We start from the raw sequence: 13,425 nt of genomic DNA on the forward strand, positions 1-13,425 counted from the left end.
GTTTAGTAGAAAACAATAGAAAGAAAGAAAGAGTGAGGAAAGAATTAAGAGAAATAAATACGGGGATAGACAAATAGAGGGTTTACTTACTGAGCATTATTTTGTGCTCACCCCGTTATTTTCCTTTGTGGATGCAGAATCTAGGTGATGATGTAGTCGGAGGGGCGTCGGCAAGCGAGGAGCAATAGCTACACTGTTTCCCCTGTTTTTGTCTTTTTAAATGGCATTTTGTAAATAATGCTCTTTGTGTATAAAAGACTTATTACATATAATAAAAAGAAAAGTTTTGGGCCCATTTTCTATTATAATTATGCATGCATTGTACTAGTTTACAGCAGTTGTTACAGTTAAACTACAAGAGCTAACATGCAAGGATGGCTGAGGAAACATTCCAATAGACTGATAAGAATGTTGACAGAGAGAGTTGTGTAGAGAGGCTCTACATGATTTAGTTGCAACACATCCAGTAGTTGGCATTGCAAGCTGGTACAGTCCATTATTCAGAAATCCTTGAAGCAAAATTTCTTGAGATAGCTTGTCCTTAATAATACATCCATCAGTAGAGAACTCTACAACAACACTATTGTCTTTTGTAATTTTAGAAATACTAAGCAGATTCTTTGTTACATGAGGCACACAAAGTATGTTTCGAAGATAAATGGACTTATTAAGACAATTTGAGGGAAAAGTAGTCAAACCTGTATGAGAGATGCCAAGGCATTGTCCATTTCCAACTTGTAGAGTTTTTGGGCCATTGTACTGACTTTTGAGGGACATATTTTGTAAGTCAGGGTTGATGTGGTGAGTTGCTCCTGAATCAATGAACCAATTTGGATCTGTGACTATGAGAGGTGAAGCCACTTGTGAAGAACAATTTGTTGTAGAACTTTCTTTCTGATGATTATCAAAGACTGTTTCAAAGCCGTGTGTAACTGATCCTGAAGAGTGTTGTTGTTGTGAATTTAATGCATTTGATTGATACTTCAGTGATGAAGGTTGATCACTTATTATACTCATGGGAACCATAGTGGATTGGATTGTATAACAAGGTGCATAATATGTATTTGCAAAGTAAGCTTGTGCAGAAGTGAAGTTTGGTGTAGAAGTGTTATTGTTTGGTGCAGGTTGATACCTATGGTTCTGCGCACCTTGGAAGTTTGTATCAAACTTGTGATAGCATTGAAGTGCCATGTGTCTTGTTTTCCCACTCAGTTGACATATCATTCTTGGCTTATAGAAATTTCGACCTCTGCCACGACCTCTTCCAAAACCTCAATTTATTAAGTGTACATCCTGACCATTTGAGTAGAAATTTCGTGACTCTATCTACCCTTGAGATAATGCACAGGTTAGTTTGATTAGTGAGCTGATGCATTGAATTTTGGTTGATGTGGTTGAGAATTTACACTGCTTATTTGCAAGAAAAGCTGTCGCTTCATGAAATCCTATATAAGTAGACTGTTGTTTTTCCAATCTCATCTCATGCTTGTGTAACAGGAATTGCGCTTCTTGTAGAGAAACATCTCCACTTCGAGAGGTTAAATTTGCTACTACCACGTCATATTCAGTTCCCAGGCCATCAAGAATATAAATAAGCAGTTCTTCATTGTTAACAACCACTCCACTGGCAGTTAAAGATCCAACAACTTCTTTCATTTTTAGCACATAATCATTGATGCTTAAATTTTCTTTTCTAGTGGTCTGTAGAAGGTTTCGCAGATGCAATATTCTGGCATTTGAATTAGAGAGAAAATGCATTTCTAGGGGTTTCCAAATATCAAAAGTTGTTTCACAATTTGCTACATGTCTAAACATTGTTTCAGAAATAGAGGATATCAACCAGCCTGTAATAACTGCTTCATACTAGATTACTCATAGAAATACATAAAGTAAACTGCATTTATATTAGCAAAAGTAAATGGGCCCGAAATTTTCTTTTAATACATATAATCATTCTTTATACAAAGTAAGGTATCATTTGTAAAAGTTATCAAAAACAGTAGACAGTGTAGCTATTGCTCCTCGCTTGCCGACGCCCATCCGACCACGTCCTCACCTAGATCCTGCAAACACAAAGAGAAACAACGGGGTGAGCACAAAATAATGCTCAGTAAGTAAATCCTCTACTCGTCTATCCCCGTAACTCTTTCTCTTAATTCTTTTCTTACACTCTTCTCCTCATTTATTTTCTCTTTTATTTCTCTTTCACACAGCTCTCTTTTAATTAACTTTCTTTGTATGTCACGGCCTCATCTTACTGGAGGCGGCCGGCGGTGGAGTTCACAAAGCACCAACCCTCTTCGTGACTTCTACTCATGCTCTCTTTATTCTTCTCATGTTTGCTCTTCTTCTCACTTGAATGCCACGACCTCATCTTACCGGAGGCACAGCCGGGGGGAGTTCACAAAGCACACAATCCACTCTTCGTGACTTCCGGGTGGAGTTCACAAACCCCACCCCATTCCTCATAACTTCCGATGGAGTTCACAAAGCACCAACCCATTCTTAGATTTTTCTCATTCTCTTTACTTTTAGAGTAGCTCATTCACAAAGTTTCTACTCTTTCTCAAACACTTTTCTTAATGCACAATTAATGCATAAGCGATGGTTCATGCTTAAAGTTTCTTACTTTAATGCGCTTATGAAAGCACAAATGCAATATTGCTCAAGATAGTCATTCTGCGCAGGTCACACATCAAGAAGGCATAACTTAGTATATACACATCGGATTGCTACGATCTCGTTTTAAAGCTTAGAGACAGGGTTACAACTTCACGTTTTGGTCTCAACCAGTTCAATCTGTAAGATTCCCAAATCACTCAGAAATCACGGCTGTGACAGGGCAGTTTTCACTTAGCATTTCACAAACTTATGCATAACAAACCCTAATTCATTTCATTCTTTTTATTTCTCAAACCATCCAAAATGAAGAAAAACTCTCTTGTAGCATCACATACTACATGGAAAACACACTCCAAAAATTTCTCCAATTCTTCCAATTTCAACCCATCATCAAATCATCACATATACTTCTTATATTCAAATTATCCAACAACAAGCATAATTCATCATCAACCTCATCTCAATTTCTCAATAATCACAACATTGCATAATTAAGAAATCTCTACTCACTTGAATTCTTAAATTTTAACTTGAGTTGGATTTTGAGTAGAATTGACTTACCTTGTGCTTGAGTAGTCCTCTCCTAACCTCTCTACTCTTGTTGGATTCCAATCTTCTCTTAACCCTAAGCATAAACTTCATAAGAACCACCTTTACACAAATAAATCATAGATAAGAGCATGAATCCTACCTTTTAATGCCTGAATCAAAACCCTATGAAAAAACTACTTAAAACCCCTCAAATCCTTGAGGATTGATAATTTTAGAGAAAATGGGGGAGGATTGTGGCTGTGGAATGAAGAAAATAAGGGTTCAAACCCATAACACTTTAGTTTATAACACCACATTTCCCATTATGCCCTTATTCTTTCTTAGAAATTCTATCTATGTCCCTTAGTCAATGACCATAATCCACATCATTTTTAATGCATTCTCTATGAAATTCTATCTCTTTTCACTCCCCACAATTTCAACTAATTTGTGAGTGAAAAGACCATTTTACCTCTATGAAAGTTTAAGGGATTTCTTCACATTTCTCCAAAATAGCTTTAAACAAAATTCAACTAAGGGCTAACCAACCAATATTAACAATATATCAATCCAATAAACAAGCAAAACAATAAACATTCAAGCAATACACACAAACTTAGCTACGTACCTCAAGTGGGGCGTTACACAGCCAACAAGAATTGATCTAATTCTTCCACATAGTAGTTTCTAATTACACCTTCCTAAGTTATCACTCAGGAGAGATTATGAGAGCTGGAGGACATGGTTTAGCACCTCTAACAAATCCTTCAAGTTCATAGGCTTTCAAACGCAGGAGGCACCTGTGATTTCCAGTAGGCATAGTTCTTCTCCCCCAATTTAATAGTAACGTTTGGAGAGCATTTTGCCAGAGGAAATGATGAAACCGAGCTTGAAATTTTTCCATCAGCATTGATGTAAGTTGAAGTAGGAGACTAGGATCAGCCATCTAACATTGTCAAATTCAGCTCTGATACCATGAAATTTCAGAAAAACAGAGAGCAAAGCAGGCCAAAAAAAAAAAAAAAAAAAAAATTAATTGAAAGTACTGTATTTTTCACAACTTGTCAACTGTTCCCTACTTTTAACAATTTATAGAAAAATAATCAGGATTCATACTTGTTACAATCATCTCAACCGCTCAATCAGATAGCAGAGCCTTCATTCTAACCGTTGGATTTTTTTCTTGATGCAGTTGTATTGCAACTTGTCATTTGCATAACAAATTCTGCAACTTGTCAACTTGCATACACTTCCACCGCAACTTGTCAACTTGCTCAACAATTTTCCGTCCACTTGTAGCTTGTTGAAAATGAAATAAAAAAACGTGTCGACATCTGAACAATTCACCTGCTTGAGCTGAAGCTTGTTACAGTCAACAGCATATGATAGTATATGTTGGAATTTGCCTCTCATAGTCTCTCTATGAGAGAGCAAATATATCTTCCACTTGTTTTTGTAGAAAACATTAATTGTGCTACTATTTTTAAATTCAGGTTGTGGCTGTTTGCTGTGTGTAATGCAAATCAACTACTTGAACAGGGTAAAAAAATTTTGACATACAGGACAAGAAAATACATACTTCATTCTGAACTGTATGTGATATATTGTATTTGAAGCTATTTCATGTACGCATTTATTTATTATATTTAAATAATATGAGCAATAGCTCCAACTCAGCCCACCATGCTACCTACTGAAATGGATTCTCAACTTATGGAGTAAATTAGGGACATGTTATTGTATGTTGCTACTTAATCATGCTTTTTCAGAAGATTTAGAGGCTGAAACTTCTCTACTAACTACCATTGTTCAAGCTGTGTAAAGTTTAGTTTCTTCTTTGAATAATATCCATTCCTGCAAAATCTTGACATCCCTTTTTCTTAGTTTTTTTAGAAAATCGGTTTTAGCCAGAGCTTGTTCGATAAATCTATTCAACATTCTAAAACTTTCCGACAGATCGCTTATAGCTTATATGTTATCGCATTTCCAAGTCTAGAATCTCATAACTTTGATTGTGGAACTCACTAGTGTTAACGCATTCAATATATCTAAACCTTCTCTCCAGGACTGTTCTTTGACAAATGCTAATCTAGATGTTATATTATACATTAATTGCAGGCTCTGGACACCTTCAAAACAATCTGTATATCTCCAGTTTACTATGTTACATTTACACACTTACCATTCTTGCTGCATGATCATGTTCAGGTATTGTATCGCGAATTTTTAATCTTATGCTTAAAAGTATTTATAATTCTTGTCACAACGCCTTCCTTCCTGATAGTTCAAACTTGTTGGTCCATAATTAGGATACATAACAGAATTGTTTCCAAGGCTGAATTTTTGAACATACAAATGCAACTCTATTTTTCATTGTTAGTGTGTAATTTGATTGATAAGCATATCTCGAAGCTGCAATGTCTGGTTGCAGCACTTTTGTGTTTTGTTGCCGCTATGTTTGATTTCAAATACAGGATTGAACTCACAAAAATGCACCACAGATTTGACACAATTATGTCGGCTTTGTTACAATTATATACGGAACTTTTTCTCTTCATAGAAGTAGGGACCTGGAAAGCAAGCCGGAAAGTGAATCCCCCGTAATTGCAGCACCACATCCTCGTCCAAACTCGAGCAAGGTATAGCCACATTCATCAACTATAGGGACAGCTTTTTGTTACATTCCCTCTAACAAATACAAGTTTTAAATTTTAAAGATGATAGAGTTTGTGGCTTGCTGAAAGAAACTTGTTTTGTAATTAGAAAGAACACAAGAAGAGCAGGGTCTCTAATGAATGTGGAGATAAGTAGAAATCCTGGCAGGGGTTTTTGTGAAAAAAATTCTTCATTTTGTTTTTATTTCTTCAGTTTTGGGCAGATTATAGCATGTAAATATTTTTGACATAGATGAATGATCGCTGGAACAGACTTCTTCCAAAAGCACACCACTATTATTCCATAATTTAATTGGTAATAATCAGGAAAATAAACTAATTAAAAAAAATTACAAAAAAAAAAAAATCTTGACAGCTTTAGGATTGCCAAGAATTTGGTTAAAATTCAAAAAATCAAATCAAATCCTTGACAGTTTGAAAACTGTCAAGTAAGAATACTACCATATTCCTAAGCCTCCTACTTCAAGTAAGAATTACACTGTATGTCTCTTGAACCATTGGTACTTAATTTCACAAAAAGAACTAATATGAAACATAAAACAAAGAGTACACCTTAGCCATAGAACAATGACTGATGTGTCCAAAGGGTTCAACATTTTCAGGGCTAGGACTTAGGAAAGTAGCTAGTTATCTTAAAAATGGTTGTTGTCATGAGTTCAATCACCAATCAAAGATCTTCATCCCTAAGACATAAACCTAATACTCATTACTCATTAGTTCAGCTCCTTGATAATTCAAATCATCTGCATCTGTAAACTAATTAGAAGGATTTGAACATGAATCTGTTTCCCTCCTATTGAAACTCAATTTAAAATTAAAATTCAACATAAAAGTTGCCTCAACATTCCAACTCAAAATAGTTGTGTTTAAAGCTTTAACCAAGTCAAAAAACAATCTAGGAATAATGTTTCACAATCCATTTAATGAAAATTTTGAAATTAAATTTTGTCGAAGACAATTTTAGCATGTAATAACGTTTTGTCCAGGGTTTACCATTGTATTCAATATGGACAAATCCTGGATTACCTTAGATAGATTGTCTAAAGAATATGAAGATGGTGTTGAGTTCTTTTTGGAGTTTGCAAAAACACGGTGCAATGATCCATATAAGATTCCATGTCCATGCATAAAATGTGCAAACATGTCTCATCATACAATTCAGGATGTCCATGATCATTTGTTTGTGTTGGGTTTTGACAAAAGTTATAGGATTTGGGTTTTCCATGGAGAAGAGGTTGATGACAATGACTCTAGGAACATCAATGATTCATATCCCAATGAATCAACATTTAAAGACTTTGATTTTACAAAGGATATGGTTCATGATGCTCACAAGTATTGTAAAGAAGATCCAGATACATTGAAAACAATTCTAGATTATTGTGAAAAGCCATTGTATAATGGTTGTAAGTATAGTAAGCTTAGTGGGTTGATGAAATTCCAATATTTGAAAGGGAAATATGGGTGGTCAGACACAAGTTTCTCGGATTTGTTGTGTACCCTTCATGATGTCCTACCGGATGAAAATTCAATGCCTAAGTCAATGTACGAGGCAAAGAAGGTCATGGCGGCATTAGGATTAGAATATGAGAAGATTCATGCATGTCAAAATGATTGTATTCTACTTAGGAATGAATACAAGATCTTTCTGAATGTCCATCTTGTGGTGCTTCACGTTGGAAGAAACAAGTTGGTAAACCATCAGGCAATTCCAAAGTTCCTTCCTAGGTTTTATGGTATTTTCCTCCTATCCCTAGGTTTTGAAGGATGTTTCAATCTCCACAAACTGCATATGACTTAACTTGGCATGCACGTAACATTAAGAATGATGGTAAACTTCGACATCTAGTGGATTCACCCACTTGGAAACTTATTAATGATAAGTGGGATGAATTTGGTTTGGAAAGTAGAAATCTTAGAATGGCTCTTTTGACGGTTGGTTTCAATCCACATAGATCTCTAAGTTGTAAGTATAGTTGTTGGCCGGTGATGCTTGTAACCTATAACCTCCCACCTTGGTTGTGCATGAAAATGAAGTTCATAATGTTGACGTTATTGATCTTGGGTCCACAACAACTTGGGAACAATATTGATGTATATTTGTCACCTCTAATCAAGGATTTAAAAAAATTATGGGAAATCAATATTGAGACTTATAATGCTTATAGGAAAGAGTATTTCACCTTAAACGTAGTGTTACTATGGACCATAAATGACTTTCCCGCATATGGAAACCTTTCTGGTTGTTGTGTTCAAGGTTATTATGCTTGTCCAGTATGTGGAGAAGGTACGTCCTCTTATAGATTAAAGAATTTTAAGAAGAATTATTATATGGCTCATAGGCGATTCCTCCCTAAGAATCATCCCTTCTGGAAACAAAACAAAGCTTTCAATGGTGCTCAAGAGTTTGGTCTCCCAATGACCCTTTGAGTGGGATAGAATTGTTGAGACAACTTGAAGGCATTGAAAATGTATGGAGAAAGAACTTGCCGAAGAAATGTAAATTATATGAAGACGACAAACATAAACTATGGAAGAAGAAATCCATATTCTTTGAACTTGAATATTGGAAACATTTGTATGTTTGTCATCAACTAGATGTCATGCACATTGAAAAAAATGTGTGTGAAAGCATTTATGGTACATTGTTGAATATACTAGGGAAAATGAAAGATGGGTTTAACACACAATTAGATCTTTGTGATATGGGGACTAGGAAAGAACTAGAACCACAAGTTCGAGGGAAATGTACTTGGTTACCTCTAGCATGTTACACTATGAATAAAGTGGAGAAGCGAAAGTTTTGTGAAACCTTAGCAAATGTCAAAGTACCCGTAAGGTATTCTTCAAACATAAAGAACCTTGTCTTGATGGATGATTTAAAGATTCATGATTTGAAATCTAATGATTGTCACGTACTTATGCAACAATTGTTACCATTAGCCATTAGAGCTCTTTTGCCCAAGAACGTGAGGTATGCTGTCATTAGGTTATGCTTCTTCTTTAATGCATTGTGTAGTAAGGGTGTTGTTGTGGGCAAGTTAACCAAGATACAAAGTGATGTTTTTGTGACATTGTGCTTGTTAGCAAAATATTTCCCTCCTTCATTCTTTGATATCATGATACATTTGACAATGCATCTCATTAGAGAAGTTCGACTATGTAGACCTGTTTGTTTTAGATGGATGTATCATTTTGAGAGGTATATGAGAACGCTTAAAGCTTATGTGAGGAACCATAATCAGCTTGAGGGATGCATTGCAGAGTGTTATGTAGCAGAAAAAGCGTTAGAGTTTTGCTCAGATTACATGGATAGTGTCAAACCAATTGGTGATCCAAATGCTTTTGTTGACAAATTAACATGTTTTGGCAAGCCTTTACCGAGTCGTCAATCGACACTTGCGGATACTGGATAGTCAAATATTACAGCAAACACATCTTTGTGTTGTTGAATATTGCTGAAGTTGAGCCTCATATTGAGTAACAATTATCCCTTTCTCATTTCAATTTCTTTATATAGTTCAATTCATTGTGTTGAGTAATTCAATTGCATTTATATAGGGAACATATGGAAATGTTAAAGAAACAACATCACCGTCAATCTAGAAACCCAAAATGGTTACAAGGTCAACACATTCACACCTTTGCACATTGGTTACAAGATAAGGTGGATCAAGCTTCCCCATTTTTTTAGTCTTCTTTAACCAATTTATGCCACTTTGTGATATTGACTACTTATTAAACAGGTTTCAATTTCTTTGGCCAATGGTGATGAGATATCAAACACTTTGCGTTGGCTAGCATAAAGACCTTGACCTTTTGTTATGAAGTTCTCGAGTTATGTTATTAATGAATTTCAATTCCACACACGAGCTTGTGATATTGATAGAGTTACACAATGTAGTGGGGTTAGCCTAGTAGCACATACAATGCAAATTGCAAGTGTTAAGGATAAGAATCCCATATACGGTGATGTATCATTCTATGAAGTTATAGATGAAATATGGGAACTTGACTATCACATGTTTAATTTTCCCGTATTCAAGTGTGATTGGTTTGATAGAAATGGTGGGGTGAAAGTAGATGATCTGGGTTTCACACTAGTAAATACAAATAGATTATGTTATAAATCTGATCCTTTCTTATTGGCTTCTCAAGCTAAACAAGTTTTTTACACAGCAGACCAATTAGATGAAAATTGGGGTGCTGTTTTTGTGATGCCAAAGAGAGTGTACAGGTCGAATTTGAATAATAAGACTGATGATCACATGCAATTTGAAAGCCAAGTTGATGCACAAGCTTCTTTGTTTATTGATGGTGGTGATAACGATGATTTTTTGTATACATGCCTAGATGTCGAGGGCATTTGGGTTGAATAAATTTAGATAATTTCTAAATTTTTGGTAAGATACTAATTCAATTCGTTTGTTCATGCATTGCATTGTTTTAATTTCTTATAATTTCAGTTATTGCATTGTTCATCCATTACATTGTACTAATATTCACTACATTCGAAATTTTCAAGTTTTTGAAGACTTTTTAAATAGGCTTTTTTGGTAAGAATTTTGTTTGACATGGATCCACCGAAAGAAGACATTTCAAATGAAAATGAAGGTGAAGGTAGCCCTAAACGTGAAGATGAAAACTAGAGAGGAAAACATAGAGGGGCCTAACAAAGAAAGGCAAGCCTAAAACAAAACTAACAATAAAATATAACAAAAGAGGTGTTCCTATTGGACTTGAGGCTATAAAAGTTAGCCACATTTGAAGGAATGTAGCTCAAACTATTGTTCTTATTATTTATGATGACTGGCGACATGTGCTAGAAGACTTGAAGAGAAAAATATGGGATTTTGTGTGTGTATGTTACTAAAACTTTTACCTAAATTGGAATAATACAATGATTATATGTCATGAATGTTAATACTTACTATTTTTCAGGATCATTTTGGGGTCGACCCCTGAGAGTCGAAAGAAAACACTTCAAGACAATGGAGTAAAGTGGAAGTCGTTCAAATATACCCTAAACAAGAATTTCGTTATTCCCTTTGTGGATAAAAGTGGTAAATTGGTGAGACCTCTACCATAGTACAGCTTCATGAGGAAGATCACTGGGAAGAATTTGTGGCTAAGCGATCATCGAAAAACTTTCAAGTGAACTTTTTCAAACAATTGTACTGCTTTAATAAATTTATCTAACGATTTGGATGTTATAAACTATTGTATTTATTTGGGCAGACATTGAGCATTAAGCAAATGGAAAAACAAGCCAAGAACAAATACAACCACAAATTGTCCCGGAAGGGATACGCTAATCTTATTGAAGAAATTGTAAGCATTTTAAACTTTCATGCTATCTGAAACATTGTATTATTACATGACTAATATGTGTTTGTTAATATGCATGTTTTGTGATTAATTTTCTTTAGGAACAAGAGACCAGGTTGACTGAAGAGGAAATTGATAGAAGCTTGACATGGAAATTGGCTAGAAAAAGAAAAGGGTGGAGGTTATGACTCAGAAGTGGCTCACATAGTGGAGAAGATTGTAAGTGAGGAATTATGTTGTCATACAATTCAATATACTTTTATTTGTGGGCTTCAAAAACAAGCTTAATTCTCATGTCTTATTTGTAGAGTGACCTTGAGACTAAGGCAAAGACTGACTCATTGGAAACGGATGGCAATAATGACATCCTCAGTTAAGCATTGGGCACCAAAGAACATCCAGGGTCAATACGAGGTATGGGGAAGTTTATCACCCATGGGGTGTACTTTGAGATTCTGAAAAATGTTGGAGGAGATATTGGAGAAAATGTCCAATCAATTGAATAATAGGAGTTTGATGTTTGAAGCAGGAAGCAATCATCAGCCATTGAAAGGCAATGCTATATTGGCCAAATCGGTCGCAGTGGTAAGATCTAAACCTTTGGTTAACAAGATATAAATGTTGTCATGTTTATTTAACATTAATTTTTGGCCATTCTATTACTATAGGATAATACTTGTTACCTTGTTGTAGATTTCTCAACCAACATTGTCGTAAAAGGGACTATTATGGAATATGAAGGTCCCAACGTATGGGTGAATGTGGATGTGGTGTTTGATGGGAGCACATCTCTCCCATTCACAAATGATGAAGAATTTTTGGTGAAGGGAAGCGATGCGATTGGCCATCGTCTACTTTGGCAGGAGGAACTTGTATAACGAGTAGCAGACATGGTAAAGACTGCAATCATCTACTAACTTGTTCCAAATTAGTTGTGTTTTATTCATAATATTATGTTTTAATATTGACTTGTTTTTTAATGTCTACTAGGTTTCTAAGAAAGTTCAGAAGAAGAAGTATGCAACTCCAGAAAAAGTGGCTAAGAAATCAGAATCTATGTACAACAAGGTAGATTTCGATATGGAGATTGAGGACATTGAACTGTTGGGTAATGAATTAGCAATCACACCTGTTAAGTCAAAGCCTAAACAAATGAAGCTGGACAAGAAGCACACAAGTCCTGAGAAGAGAAAGGTCAATGTGATACCATTGAGAAAGAAGAAAACACGACAGTCAATGGTGTTTGAGAGACACAGAGTGCAGAACAATCCTTCTTTGAAGATGTTCTCAACAATGGTTAATCATATTCTACTCGATAGGCAAACAGTTCGTGTGTAAACAGATGACAACCTGTTCGGGTATGATACCTATACTTACGTATCTAAGAAGGATTTTGAAAGAGTGCTTGATATGGAGGAGTTGACACCTCATGCATCACAGTTTATATAAAGTAAGTTGTTTGCTTATAGTAGTGATTATGATTTAATCTTCATTGGGTTTTTATACTGGACATTGTTGTAATTTTGGTATTTTTTGAATTGAGGCAGGGCTTTATATGAGAAACTGAAGGGTCATGGGGGCAATGTGAATGAATTTGGTTTCATAAGCCCTAGCTCATTGTCAATAGCAAGCAGTACTAATGCCACGGGAACAAGAACCCAAAGGGCATTGTTGCTTGCCAATCGGTTGGCAAGTGTGAAGAATGAGAATTTAATTATAGTGCCATACAACCCAGGGTTAGTAATTCATTGATTTCCTTACTTTTAATCTTGTTTGAATAATTTGTTTTTAAGATTTAAAAACAATGTTTGTCCTAATTTGTTTATTTGTGATCTGGAGAGTTTACATTTTTGTTATTTGGTTATGATAGATCCCTAAGGTTATTGATAGACCTCCCATTAAGAAGGTGTATCAATATAAAGGGCATAAGGGTAAAAAGGTGTGAGAGTGCATGTGTGTTAGTGGAGGGTGGCTAGGTGTTATTTGCGTGTGAAGAATCAAGTGGTTAGTGGAAGGAATTGTTGGGACTATAGTCTGTTACTTCCCTTTTGTTGTTGATAATTGTTCTTATGAATTGTCATTTCCATTTACTTAATACAATACAGATCTGTTTCCAGTTATTACATTGCTCTCTTTTTCTACATTTTTGCATATTGTGTTGCTCAGTTTGTGTGAAATTGTGAGGGAGTTCCATAATTTATTTTTTGATTTGTGGCAGGGATTTGTTTGAGTGTTGATTGTATACTCTAGTGTGAATCTGAATATAATA

The sequence above is a fragment of the Pistacia vera genome, unplaced genomic scaffold, assembly GCF_008641045.1.
Source record: "Pistacia vera cultivar Batoury unplaced genomic scaffold, PisVer_v2 Contig952, whole genome shotgun sequence".
In the NCBI taxonomy this organism is placed as follows: Eukaryota; Viridiplantae; Streptophyta; class Magnoliopsida; order Sapindales; family Anacardiaceae; genus Pistacia; species Pistacia vera.